This window comes from Bubalus bubalis, chromosome 10 (genome assembly GCF_019923935.1).
Source record: "Bubalus bubalis isolate 160015118507 breed Murrah chromosome 10, NDDB_SH_1, whole genome shotgun sequence".
Lineage (NCBI taxonomy): Eukaryota > Metazoa > Chordata > Mammalia > Artiodactyla > Bovidae > Bubalus > Bubalus bubalis.
Window position 1 is genome coordinate 88,172,413 of NC_059166.1, and position 14,054 is coordinate 88,186,466.

A 14,054-nucleotide genomic window follows, 5' to 3' on the forward strand; every position below is an offset into this window, starting at 1 on the left:
CTATTTGCATAAAGTTCTGATCCCTGTCCATAGAAGTAACATTCACATTTAATTCTTCAGTGTCACGTGGCCTAAAAGTCAGTACCTTTCACTTGAAGATTTTTTTCCAAAGTGTTTGAAATAAAATTTTGACAAGTTGATTTTCCTCACATCAATGCTGCTTGACTGCATAAATCTCTTAACTCTGACATTTCCAAATGCACTAATCTGAATACAATTGTTCCTCAGTAACTGCAGAAGGGCTAGTTCTAGATTCCCTCAGATATCAAAATTCAAGCAAGCTCTTGTATTAATATTTATATATAAATGAACATTGTATTTACATATAACCTATGCACTTCCTCCTCTATATTTTAAATCATCTCTAGATTACTTATAATACCTAATACAATGCAAATGCCATGCAAATAGTTGTCTGCATGTGACAAATTCAAGTTTTGTTTGTGGAACTTTCTGGAATTTTTAAAAAATATTTCCCATCTTTGGCTTGAATCCATAGATTCAGAACCTTGGAATATGGAGGACAAATCATATATGGAAATGAAAGATGGAAGTACTCATGGATTTCTTGATCAGAGGGAAAAAAAACAGACCATGACATTCACTGTAAAGTCATTATAACAGTGAATGGCTTTTACTAAAGTAAAAACAAACCTCTAGAAAAGGATGATAGCCCCACAACATTGAGAACATTGTTAGAAGTCATTAAATGTTAAGAAAAAGACATAATAAGACCTCAGATATAGTTTTTCACAGTTATCATGGCTGAGGACTTTGTAGCACTGTGACTTTCTGCACTGGAACAGTCTCTCGGAATACATGATAATGTATGATAATGCATGCAACATTTGTGCTTGTCCTTGTCCTCAATCGTTCAGTCATGTCTGATTCTCTGTGATCCCATAGACTGTAGTTTGCCAGGCTCCTCTGCCCATTGGATTTTCCAGGCAAGAATACTGGAGAGGGTTGCCATTCCTACTCCAGGAAATATTCCAGACCCAGCGATAGAATCTGTGTGTCTTGTGTCTCCTGCATTGAAGGCGGATTCTTTACCACTGGGCCACCTGGGAAGCCTACATGCAACACTAATCATAATAATAATGGTAATAATAATAATAATAAAATAATAACAGTGTGTTAGCATCTTGAGTTCTGCCTGTGTTCCAGGCCCTGTGGAAAGAACTTTGCAAACTTTCAATTTACAAGCAAAACCCTAACCTTAATCCCACAAGGCTGGTGCCATTATATTTTGGTTTGATTGATGAGACTGGGGTATAGGGAGAGAATTTGCAAGAATGCAAATTTCGGTCTCTCTGATTCTAAACCTTAAGCTTCCAGAAATTACATATTCTATCTTAAAATGCTAAGGAATAATCATTTAGGAAATCTTTGCATGCAAGTTAATATAATTTAAAATTAAGTTATAAAATATTTTAAATTAAATTTTGCAAGTTTTTGCATAGACCCTTAACTAAAATGCTCATACAATTTTTTTCAAAATGTATGTAGGATACCTTTTTCATTTCTTTTCAACTTTACTTTCTATATATCATGTTTATTTCACTAAGCAATAGTACTTCTTTTGAGTTAGCAAAAAATTTGCTTTGCTGATTCAGGAGAAGTTTTTCATAAAAGAGGTCAAGGTTTGAGATTTTTTTACAACATTAATTTAATCCTTAAGGTTACCACCTATAGCACAATGCATATAAATGCATGTAATAAATATAATTCTGTAAACCTCAGCATTCTGAGGACACATCCTCAAGCCCCTACCGACAATTAAAAACATACAATGTGGAAAAGAGTGAACAAAGACTAATCTTAAGAAATTATTTCTAACTTTGTTCTCTGGTAATGTTTCTCAGCTTTAAATCCTCAATCTTTATCCCTTTGGTGGTCAGTAGCTTGGACATCAAGTGCAGAGCAAGAACACATAAGACACATTTGATAACCATTATCTTTTACAAAGCTCTGATGCTCATCTCTGTTAGAATAGCAACTATTTTTCCTCAGTGTAACAGAATGAGAACACTTGAACATAGCTATCAATACATCTCAAAATACATCTATTCCCTCCCTCTTATAAGCAACAGGAAAATGAAAATAAAAATCTCTATTAAGCTAGGATTGGCCAACTGTTTCACCACAGAGCTCTTAATAATTAAAGGGAAATGCTACAGAATTATACACAGTTAAACATGTAATACCAAGGAGTTAATGTACATTAAAAGCTATGCTTATATAAGGCAGCGTTCTCAGGGCAGATTATTTGCAATAATGTATTTTTTTAACCCCAATTTTAAGAAGCATGTGAGAGGAGGAGACTTTAGATGAAGGCAGTCAAAAAGTGTAAACTCAGTTTAAGATATATAAATACTAGAGAATATAAAGTAAAAAGTGATAAATATTAACATAGCTATTTGTTATAAGAAAGGTGTTAAAAGAGTAAATCCTAAGAATTCTCATCACAAGAAAAAAATTTTTTTTCTAATTCTTTAACATTGTACCTATATGAAATGATGGATGTTCACTGAACGCACTGTGGTCATCATTTCATAACGGATGTAAGTCAGGTCACTATACTCTACACCTTAAACTTACACAGTGCTGCATGTCAGTTCAGTTCAGTTCAGTCACTCAGTCATGTCCGACTCTTTGTGACCCCATGAATCGCAGCACACCGGGCCTCCCTGTCCATCACCATCTCCTGGAGTTCACTCAAACTCAAATCCATCGAGTCAGTGATGCCATCCAGCCATCTCATCCTCTGTTGTCCCCTTCTCCTCCTGCTCCCAATCCCTCCCAGCATCGGGGTCTTTTCCAATGAGTCAACTCTTCACATGAGGTGGCCAAAGTACTGGAGTTTCAGCTTTAGCATCATTTCTTCCAAAGAAATCCCGGGGCTGATCTCCTTCAGAATGAACTGGTTGGATTTCCTTGCAGTCCAAGGGACTCGCAAGAGTCTTCTCCAGCACCATAGTTCAAAAGCATCAATTCTTCAGCACTCACCTTTCTTCACAGTCCACTCTCACATCCATACATGACCACTGGAAAAACCATAGCTTTGACTAGACAGACCTTTGCTGGCAAAGTAATATCTCTGCTTTTCAATATGCTGGTCATAACTGTCCTTCCAAGGAGTAAGTGTCTTTTAATTTCATGGCTGCAGTCACCATCTGCAGTGACTTTGGAGCCCAAAAACATAAAGTCTGACACTGTTTCCACTGTTTCCCCATCTATTTCCCATGAAGTGATGGGACCAGATGCCGTGATCTTAGTTTTGTGAATGTTGAGCCTTAAGCCAACTTTTTCACCCTCCTCTTTCACTTTCATCAAGAGGCTACTTAGTTCTTCTTCACTTTCTGACATAAAGATGGTGTCATCTGCATACTGAGGTTTTTGATATTTCTCCCAGACATCTTGATTCCAGCTTGTGCTTCTTCCAGCCCAGTGTTTCTCATGATGTACTCTGCATATAAGTTAAATAAACAGGGTGACAATATACAGCCTTGATGTACTCCTTTTCTTATTTGGAACCAGTCTGTTGTTCCATGTTCATTTCATTTCTGTTGCTTCTTGACCTGCATATAGGTTTCTCAAGAGGCAAGTCAGGTGGTCTGGTATTCCCTTCTCTTTCAGAATTTTCCACAGTTTATTGTGATCCACACAGTCAATTATATCTCAATATAACCAGAAGGAGAAAAAAATGAAAAGATGCTAGAAATGTGGTTCTTATAGAAGATATAGGGCTAAAGGCGATGTAACTACAAGACAATAGAGTGGGCAAGGAAAGAGGAAAGCTGCTTTGGGCCTCACTGCATGAAACAGTTTATAGCTACTTGCCTTCTGTATTATCTGTCAACTTCTCTAGAGTACACTACTATCATAAGAGAGCAACAGGAAAGGAACCATATGTGTTGTTTTCCTTTTAGAGCTGTTCTGGTTTATGTTAATTGTGGTATTAAAATTTATAAATGCTTTCCTTGGGACTTCCTTGATGGTCTAGCGGTTAAGAGTCCACTCTTCCAATGCAAGGGGCACAGGTTCGATCCCTGGTTGGGGAAGTTCTGCATGCCGTGGGGTGTGGAAAAAAAAAATTTAGGAATCCTCTATATTATTTGGAGGATAAATTATATAGGGAATTATCAGTTATAAATTAAAATATTTCCTGAACAATAATACAGAGGGTTGAAGACAATCATCATGACAGAATGAGCTGATGTTGACAGGATAAATCAAAAACAATGAAAATACAAAAAAACACCTAGGCACTAGAAGCAAAGAGAGAGCTCTGTCACAGATGTGAGCTGAGGAGGATAAATTTCATGCAAGAATATCAGAGCCATGGTACCCAGACAGCCTCCATGGCCGCTGGGCATGACCTGTAGGAAAGCTATTGCTAAGGGTGAACTCTGTGTCTAAAATATGAACAAAACAGGGCTGAGGAAGCAGAATAAAAATTTGAAAGACTTAAGTTAATTATGTTTAAACGTTCACAGAGGTGAAGGACTTGATTTATAAGCCAAGAACAGAAATGAATGAAAAAGTGAATGAATATGAATATGAATGAAATGAATGAATAATGAATGACATCTATAAAGGACTATCACAAAATCACTATGAGGAAGGTCTAATGTAAATGATTTTAGAGAACATTCCATGTGCTGTACAAACATCTGGTACAAAATGAAGGTTTTCAGGTCACTCTACCTGAGATTAATTTTTATTGCCATATCTCTTCCAAAATAGACCTTATCCCAAATCATAAATTCTTGACAAACCCAGAACAATAAGTATACCATTTAGGAGATCTTATATTAATACCTGTACTAAAACCTTGAAATTGGGCCAAAGCAGAGAAAGAAAGGCAGAAGAGTCTTAGCGGAATTTGAGTAGCAAGTTTGTAAGGTTTGACAGAGAATTTTGTTCCCGAAAATAAATGAGAAGAAGGTGATCATTGGTAGATTTATCATCAAATATCTACTTGCCCTTAAAACTGATCATTTATTGCCAATTTTCCCTTTGGTCAAAATAGAACAGCTGTTTATTCTAATATTTGGAGAATGTGTTTTTATGCTGCTACAACGGCAATAAATGTAGTCATCCTTTCTTGAAAAGTGATAGAAACTTGCAGTCAGTCACTCAGTCTTGTCTGACTCTTTGAGACCCCATGGACTGCAGCATGCCAAGCCTCTCTGTCCATCACTAACTCCCGGAGTTCACCCAAAATCAAGTCCATTGAGTCAGTGATGCCATCCAACCATCTCATCCTCTGTTGTCCCCTTCTCCTCCCACCTTGAATCTTTCCCAGCATCAAGGTCTTTTCAAATGAGTCAGCTCTTCCCATCAGGTGGCCAAAGTTTTGGAGTTTCAGCTTCAACATCAGTTCTACCAATGAACACCCAGAACTGATCTCAAGGGACTCTCAAGAGTCTTTTCCAACACAACAGTTCAAAAGCATCAATTCTTCGGCGCTCAGCTTTCTTAATAGTCCAACTCTAACATCCATACATAACCACTGGAAAAACCATAGCGTTGACTAGACAGACCTTTGTTGGCAAAATAATGTCTCTGCTTTTGAATAGGCTATCTAGGTTGGTCATAACTTTCCTTCCAAGGAGTAACCATCTTTTAATTTCATGGTTGCAATTACCATCCGCAGTGATTTTCGAACTCAAAAAGATAAAGTCTGACACTATTTCCACCATTTCCCCATCTATTTGCCATGAAGTGATGGGACCAGATGCCATGATCTTAGTTTTCTGAATGTTGAGCTTTAAGCCAACTTTTTCACTCTCCTCTTTCACTTTCATCAAGAGGCTCTTTAGTTCTTCTTCACTTTCTGCCATAAGGGTGGTGTCATCTGCATATCTGAGGTTATTGATATTTCTCCCACAATCTTGAGTCCAGCTTGTGCTTCATCCAGCCCAGCGTTTCTCATGATGTACTCTGCATATAAGTTAAATAAGCAGGGTGACAATATACTGCCTTGACGTACTCCTTTTCCTATTTGGAACCAGTCTGTTGTTCCATGTCCAGCTCTAACTGTTGCTTCCTGACCTGCATACAGGTTTGTCAAGAGGCAGGTCAGGTGGTCTGGTATTCCCATCTCTTTCAGAATTTTCCACAGTTTATTGTGATCCACACAGTCAAAGGCTTTGGCATACTCAATAATGCAGAAATAGATGTTTTTCTGGAACTCTCTTGTTTTTTCAATGATCCGGCCGATGTTGGCAATTTGATCTCTAGTTCCTCTGCCTTTTCTATATACACAATGGAGTATTACTCAGCCATTAAAAAGAATACATTTGAATCAGTTCTAATGAGGTGGATGAAACTGGAACCTATTATACACAGTGAAGTAAGCCAGAAAGAAAAACACCAATATAGTATACTAATGCATATATATGGAATTTAGAAAGATGGTAACAATAACCCTGTGTACGAGACAGCAAAAGAGACACTGATGTATAGATCAGTCTTATGGACTCTGTGGGAGAGGGAGAGGGTGGGGAGATTTGGGAGAATGGCATTGAAACATGTATAATATCATGTGTGAAACGAGTTGCCAGTCCAGGTTCGATGCACGATACTGGATGCTTGGGGCTGGTGCACTGGGACTACCCAGAGGGAGGGTATGGGGAGGGAGGAGGGAGGAGGGTTCAGGATGGGGAACACAGATATACCTGTGGTGGATTCATTTCATTATTTGGCAAAACTAATACAATGTTGTAAAGTTTAAAAATAAAATTAAATTAAAAAATAATAATAATAAAACCAGCTTGAACATCTGGAATTTTATGGTTCACGTATTGTTGAAGCCTGCCTTGGAGAATTTTGAACATTACTTTACTAGCATGTGAGATAAGTGCAATTGTGAGGTAGTTTGAGCATTCTTTGGCATTGCCTTTCTTTGGGACTGGAATGAAAACTGACCTTTTCCAGTCCTGTGGCCACTGCTGGGTTTTCCAAATTTGTTAGCATATTGAGTGAAGCACTTTCACAGCATTATCTTTCAGGATTTGAAATAGCTCAACTGGAATTCCATCACTTCCACCAGCTTTGTTCATAGTGATACTTCCTAAGGCCCACTTGACTTCACAATTGAGGATGTCTGGCTCCAGGTGAGTGATCACACCATCATGATTATCCGGGTCATGAAGATCTTTTTTGTACAGTTCTTCTGCATATTCTTGCCACCTTTTCTTAATATCCTTTGCTTCTGTTAGGTCCATACCATTTCTGTTCTTTATTGAGCCCATCTTTGCATGCAATGGAAACTTTATATTTGTATTATTCTGATGAAATGTTGAATGTACTATTATTCTCTTTTCAAATCCCATTCAAGTGCCATGTAAGCTTAGAGAAATTCTCCTGATTTAGGATTCCTTTTTATAATTTCAGTGGACCTTCTGAAGTGGATTCTTCTCCCTGAGGACTTGTTCACTTCTTTCCTTGTTTACACCTGGTAGTGGAAAGAGAACAGTGGTGAGAATGCAAAGGCTTGAGTTTTAGTCCCAGCTGTGTGGCTAACAAGCTAAACCTTGGGGAAGTCACTCTACTTCCTAGAAATTGTCTTCACATTTGTAGGAAGAGAAGGTTGAACTAACGATTTTTTCTGCTTCTTTCAGAATTTTATGTTTTCAAGAATATTTACCTAATTATTATTCATTATACTTTATTTTTGTGTGATGCTACTTAGGTTTTTTGATTATGTGATCAGTATACAAACCTGCACCATTTTTGGACTGTTCTATTTTAAGTATGTATGAGTAGCTTTTATCCACTGACTTCATTCTTTCTATGGCTTTGCTTCATTTATACAGAGACAAGGGTTTGGTCAGTGTGGCAAAGAATGTTATTATGATTTTTGCTGATTTAAATAAATTATGATTCAGATTTCTGAACTTTCAGTTAATATCCATGTCCATGTCATATAACAGAAACTTCAAAAAACAATGTCTTATAGACATTTATTCTTGTGTCACATAAAAACAAGTCTACAGTTTTACCAGCCAGAGACAGCAATTCCAAGTAGCACAAAGAATCCAGGCCAGCCTTCTATCCAGGCTCTAATTGTGAAGATCAGAGGAAAATGTTTTCTGTCTGAGACCTTCTACCTTTTCATTTTAAAAAAATAATGGCTTCCTATAAACTTGTACCTAGGTCTAGAGACTTGGTTGGATTCAACAAAATATTTTTGGCAAGTAAATGTCAAAGGTCATGTTGCGTATTTCATATTAAATCACACCAGGAGCCACATAATATCAGGTTGCTTCTTATTAGTGATGGTACGTGAGGCCATTTAGTTAAATTGGTGACAGCCAGATATCTCTGTTTTCATGGTATTAATACCTTGTTCCTTTGCAATTGAAGTGATCTGAATAGTGTTCGTTTGGTACCATGCTGATATATCCTATTCCCCTACAACTTTTTACCTAATGGCTACAGCATCTTTGGATGGTCGTTGGCTGAATGGTTATTACGTTGAGGGGCAGCACACGGTAATCATCTTAATTCTACTGTGTGTGCATGCCCACTCAGTCAAGTCCAACTCATTTCAGCCCCACACAGGCTCCTTTGTTAATGGAATTTTCCAGGAAAGAAAACTGGAGTGGTTGCCATTTCTTACTCCAGGGAATCTCCCCAAGCCAGGGATCAAACTCTTGTGTCTCCTGCATCAGCAGGCAGATTCTTTACCTCTAGCACCACCTGAGAAGCCCCTTCTTGATTCTATTATTCCTTCTTTATTAACTAGCATTCCTCTGCAAAGATGAGGTCTTCTAGCACAGCAATATGTTCCAGACTGTCAAAGAAAAATTTCACTGGTTAAGGTAAACAGACAAAGAAGACTTTATTCAAGACTGTTCCAATAGAGGAGATGACACTCAATTCTGCTGAAACAAAAGGTGGGTTTTTAAGCCTGGGGTGGATGAGGCAGTGGAAAGTACTAGAGGACATGAAGTGGGTGGTTAGTCAATGGGATCGGGCCATTTACTCTTGCTAATTTTAGCTTAGTTAGTTTTTACCCTCCTACAGAGACTGGAAGATAGAGTAGCTATCTTTCTTGATTATTACATTTCAAAGGGATAGATCCTAAATCCTTGAGAGTTACATTCCTGGGTTATAAAACGGATAGGAAGCTGGAAGAAAATTTATATTTTAAAGAGGCAGAAAAGAATTTAGAATTGAAAGTTTTTTAAAGTAAATGCTCTAAGAGGAAGATAAGAGGCCTAAGAAATCTACCTAAAGTTTACTCACCTTGTATTTTCTCATGATATAACACACATGGACCCCATTTCCAAGGTCATTCCTAGGCCCCATTTCCAAGGTTGTGCTTAGGCCCAAAATGGCTGGTGAAGTTCCATGAAGGTCCAACCATCATGACCACTTGCCAGGCAACAGGAAATAGAAAATTTCAAGCGGAAAATAAAACGTGCTATCTATTTGGTTTGTTTTTTATTATTAAATAATCTTAGAATCACCCAATAACTTCTACTAGCATGTAATTGACCACCTCTAGCTATGAGGACATGAACTTGGGCAAACTCTGGGAGATAGTAAGGGATGGGAGGCCTGGTGTGCTGCAGTCCATGGAGTTTCAAAGAGTCAGACATGATTGGGTGACTGAACAACAACAGCTATGAGGAAGATGAGAAACATGGTATTTTAGGTGAGCACATTGTTCCCTGGAAAAGCCAGGAATCTGTTACTATTTTAAAAGATGAAAATGGCTGTGGAGTAGGCAACCAGAAGTATCAAATATATTGATGAATATAGATGTCACAGAAAATAGAAGCAATGGTAACACTGACTTAGTCAGTGTTCATTAGTTCTTCCTCAGATCTGTTATCCAGAATATTTTGTTTCATTAAGAGTATATCACAAGCCTGATGCTTCATATCTTTTTTCAGCAAATCTTCTTAAACTATAATAATAATATTCTTTTAGTTTTTATTATATTTTTCAATATTAATGGACAACTATTAACCCACACAGTATATTCAAAGTGCCATATATTTGATGTAAATTTTGTAATCTATCTTTCCCAAAATACAAAGAACCTATATAAGGACCTTAAATAAAGTGATATGAAATATTTAAGATGCTGTAGTTTCTAGACTATAATCTGACCCACAATTTTAATCTAGTTTAATAAATCTGTTCTTTAGAAGTGAAGACATAAACTTAAAAATTTTTAGGAAAACCTCTTAATGAATGACCTTTGGATTGCATTTATTAGAACTGAATCAAATCAGAACTTAAAGTTTCAGATCAATACTACCTGCATAATATTCCATTTGCATAAATTTGTTTCAACAAGCAAACAGCGGAAATTTTAATAAAAATCCTAGCTCTTCCTATTCACTTCAGCATGTGTGTGTGTGTGTGTGTGTGTGTGTGTGCGCGCGCGCGTGCGCGCGCACATGTGCACTCAGTCATGTCTGATTCTGCAACCCCATGGACTGTGCCCCACCTGGTTCCTCTGTCCATGGAATTTTCCAAACAAGAATACTGGAATACGTTGCCATTTCCTTCTCCAGGAGATCTTCCCAACCCAAGGACTGAACCCACATCTCCTGCATTGGTAGGTGAATTCTTTACCACTGAGTCACCCAGGAAGCCCTTATTACAGCATAAACTGGAAGAAAAGTTTCAAACCTCAGAAAAATTCTCCTAATTAGGCAGGGCCAGCTTTCAATTGAAATTAGTATTCAGAGTTTTCACTTAGTACAGTTGCTTCTGGTTTAAAAATAGACCACAGATAATTTTTCACATTTTCTATACAATCTCCAAATATCCAATGAAAAGAAAAATAAGGAACTGGGATTTATAATCATGATGTACATACATTTGTTTTCAGGACTGTGTTTTTCTCACTGCATTTTTTATTCTTATCTGATGGCATTATTAGAAAGCCATACAGGTAGTCCATATTTACCATGCTTTATTTATTTCATTCTTAAAATGCTAAGCCAAGAATTTATTAATATATTTAAAGTTATCTAAATAAAACTTTTTATATTATTTTTTTTAATTTTCAACCAATATTTCAGCTTAATTCAACAGTAAGTGATAGACTAGAAAGATTATATTGCCTAATTATGAAAAATATTATTAATTAATATATGTGATGCCCTTTAACAGCACATAATATTTATTCAAACTTTATATTAGATACCTAATGTTCAGTTAAGGCTGAGAATATGCAACTATATATAGTATACAATATCTGCACAGTCTATGGAGGAACATAGATGTGTATCAAGAACTAAATACCATTTGATAGCTAAATTTGATAGTCATTAACCTGATATAAACATCCTTACCACATAAGAACTTCACCCATGAAACAAGGGCTTCCTTGGTAGCTCAGTTGGTAAAGAATCTGCCTGCAGTGCAGGAGACCTGGGTTCAATCCCTGGGTTGGGATGATCCCTGGAGAAAAAAATGGCAACCCACTCCAGTATTCTTTCACCAACATGAAACTAAAAGTGACCCAGAGTTTACATCCAGTGTAATTTGTCTTAAAAGGCTTTGTTGTTAAAATGGAAATGAAAGGTATTAAGAAGTTGTATACTTTGGCAAAAATGCAGCAAATTTGTCATGCTATTGTATCTTTCCAAATTAATCAATTTGAAAAGCTTCTATATGTCAGTGGTCTCAAGAGAATAAACAAAACTTCTATCTCCTTTACATTGTTGTTGTTCAGTAGCTAAGCTGTGTCCAACTCTATGTAACCGCTTGGACTGAAGCACGCCAGCCTTCCCTGTCCTTCACTATCTCCTGGAGTTTGCTCAAATTCATGTCCATTAGGTCAGTGATACTATCCAACCATCATATCCTCTGTCACCCACTTCTCCTGCCTTTGATCTTTCCCAGTATCAAGGTTTTTTCCAATGAATCAGCTGTTGGCATCAAAGGGTGAAAGTATTGGAGCTTCAATTTCAGCATCAGTCCTTCCAAGAATATTCAGGATTGATTTCCTTTAGGATTGACAGGTTTTTTTTCCTCTCTCTCTCTTTTGCATTGTATTTTATCAAAATATAAATTTATCTTCTGCTCTTCTAAATTGTGCTTTTAATTTGAAAAGGAAAGTATTCCATTCCTTTAAAATGAACATGCTAAAAAGTGTGCTTTACTAAGTCTTTTTTAAAACATTTTCACCAATACTGATGTAGAAGGCCAATTCACTACACCAATGTTACACCAGTAACACTGTGTTTATGAATGCAATTTTCCATGATAATGAACAATTAAAATTATCAACTACAGAAGACAAAAGAAAAGGACAACCATGACTCTCTAGGCCACAAATGAAACATAGAACTTTCAAGTATTTTTTCCCTTGAAAATTAAAGGATTACTTTTAAACACTAAGATCAATAATGAGATTTCAATTGCCAGAGCTTCCTGAATCAACCATATCTAATGAGAAATAGATTAGAGTTCCTGCTAGAGTAGGTGAATTCTCATCACACTGCGGCAAATTCTATGAATTGAGCTATTGCAATTCCTCTCATCTGAAGTTTGAACATAATTGGGCATCAAATGATAATTCTCACTTTGTTTTTCTGGTTGACTAAAGGAAAGATTACTGATAAAGATGCCGTTAAAGTGCTGCACTTAATATGCCAGCAAAGTTGGAAAACTCAGCAGTGACCACAAAACTGGAAAAGGTCGGTTTTCCTTCCAATCCCAAAGAAGGGCAATGACAAAGAATGTTCAAACTATTGTACAGTTGCTCTCATTTCACATGCTTTCAAGGTAATGGTCAGAATCCTTCAAGTTAGGCTTCAACCAAGAAATTCCAGATGTAAAAGCTGGATTTAGAAAAGGCAGAGGGACCAGAGATCAAAATGTCAACATCCGTTGGATTGTAGGAAAAGCAAAGGAATTCCAGAAAAACAGCTACTTCTGCTTCATTGACTATGCCAAAGCCTTTGACTGTGTGGATTACAACGAACTGTGGAAAATTCTTCAAGAGATGGGAATACCATACCACCTTACCCGCCTCCTGAGAAACCTGTATGATGGTCAAGAAGCAACAGTTAGAACCAGACATGGAACAATGGACTGGTTCAAATTGAGAAAGGAGTTAAGTCAAGTCTATATATTGTCACCCTGCCTGTTTAACTTATATGCAGAGAACATCATGTGAAATGTCATGTTGGATAAACCACAAGCTGGAATCAAGATGGCCAGGAGAAATAGCAACAACATCAGATATGCAGAAGATACCATTCTAATGGCAGAAAGCAAAAAGGAACTAAACAGCCTCTTGATGAGGATGAAAGGACAGTGAAAAAGCTGACTTAAAACTCAACATTTAAAAAACTATGAGCATGGCATCCAGTTTAATCACTTTATGACAAATAGATGGGGGAAAATGCAAACACTGTCAGATTTTATTTACTTGGGCTCCATCACTTCAGACAGTGACTGCAGCCATAATTTAAAAAGATGCTTGCTGCTTTGAAGAAAAGCTATGACAAACCTAGACTGCATATTAAAAAGCAGAGACATCACTTTGCTGACAAAGGTCCGTTTAATCAAAGCTATGGTTTTACCAATAGTCATGTATGTACGTGAGAACTGGACCATAAAGAAGGTTGAGTGCAGAAGAATTGATGCTTCTGAAGTGTGGTGCTGGAGAAGTCTCTTGAGAGTCCCTTGAACTGCAAGGAAATCAAACCAGTCAGTCTTAAAGGAAATCATTCCTGAATATTCATTGGAAGGACTGATACTGAAGCTGAAGCTCCAATACTTTGGCCACCTGATATGAAGAGCAGGCTCATTGGAGGAGACCCTGATGCCTGGAAAGACTGAGGGCACGGGAAGGCGGGGTGACAGAGGATGAGATGGTGGGATGACGTCACCAACTCAATGGACATGAGTTCGAGCAAGCTCCAGGAGATAGCGAAGGACAGGGAAGCCTTGCATGCTGCTGTCCATAGGGTCACAAAGATTTGGATGCTAGTTAGTGACTAAACAACGAAGGAAAGATTGACTTCTAGCATATGTTATCCTGGATGGACTTTATCAATGACTAC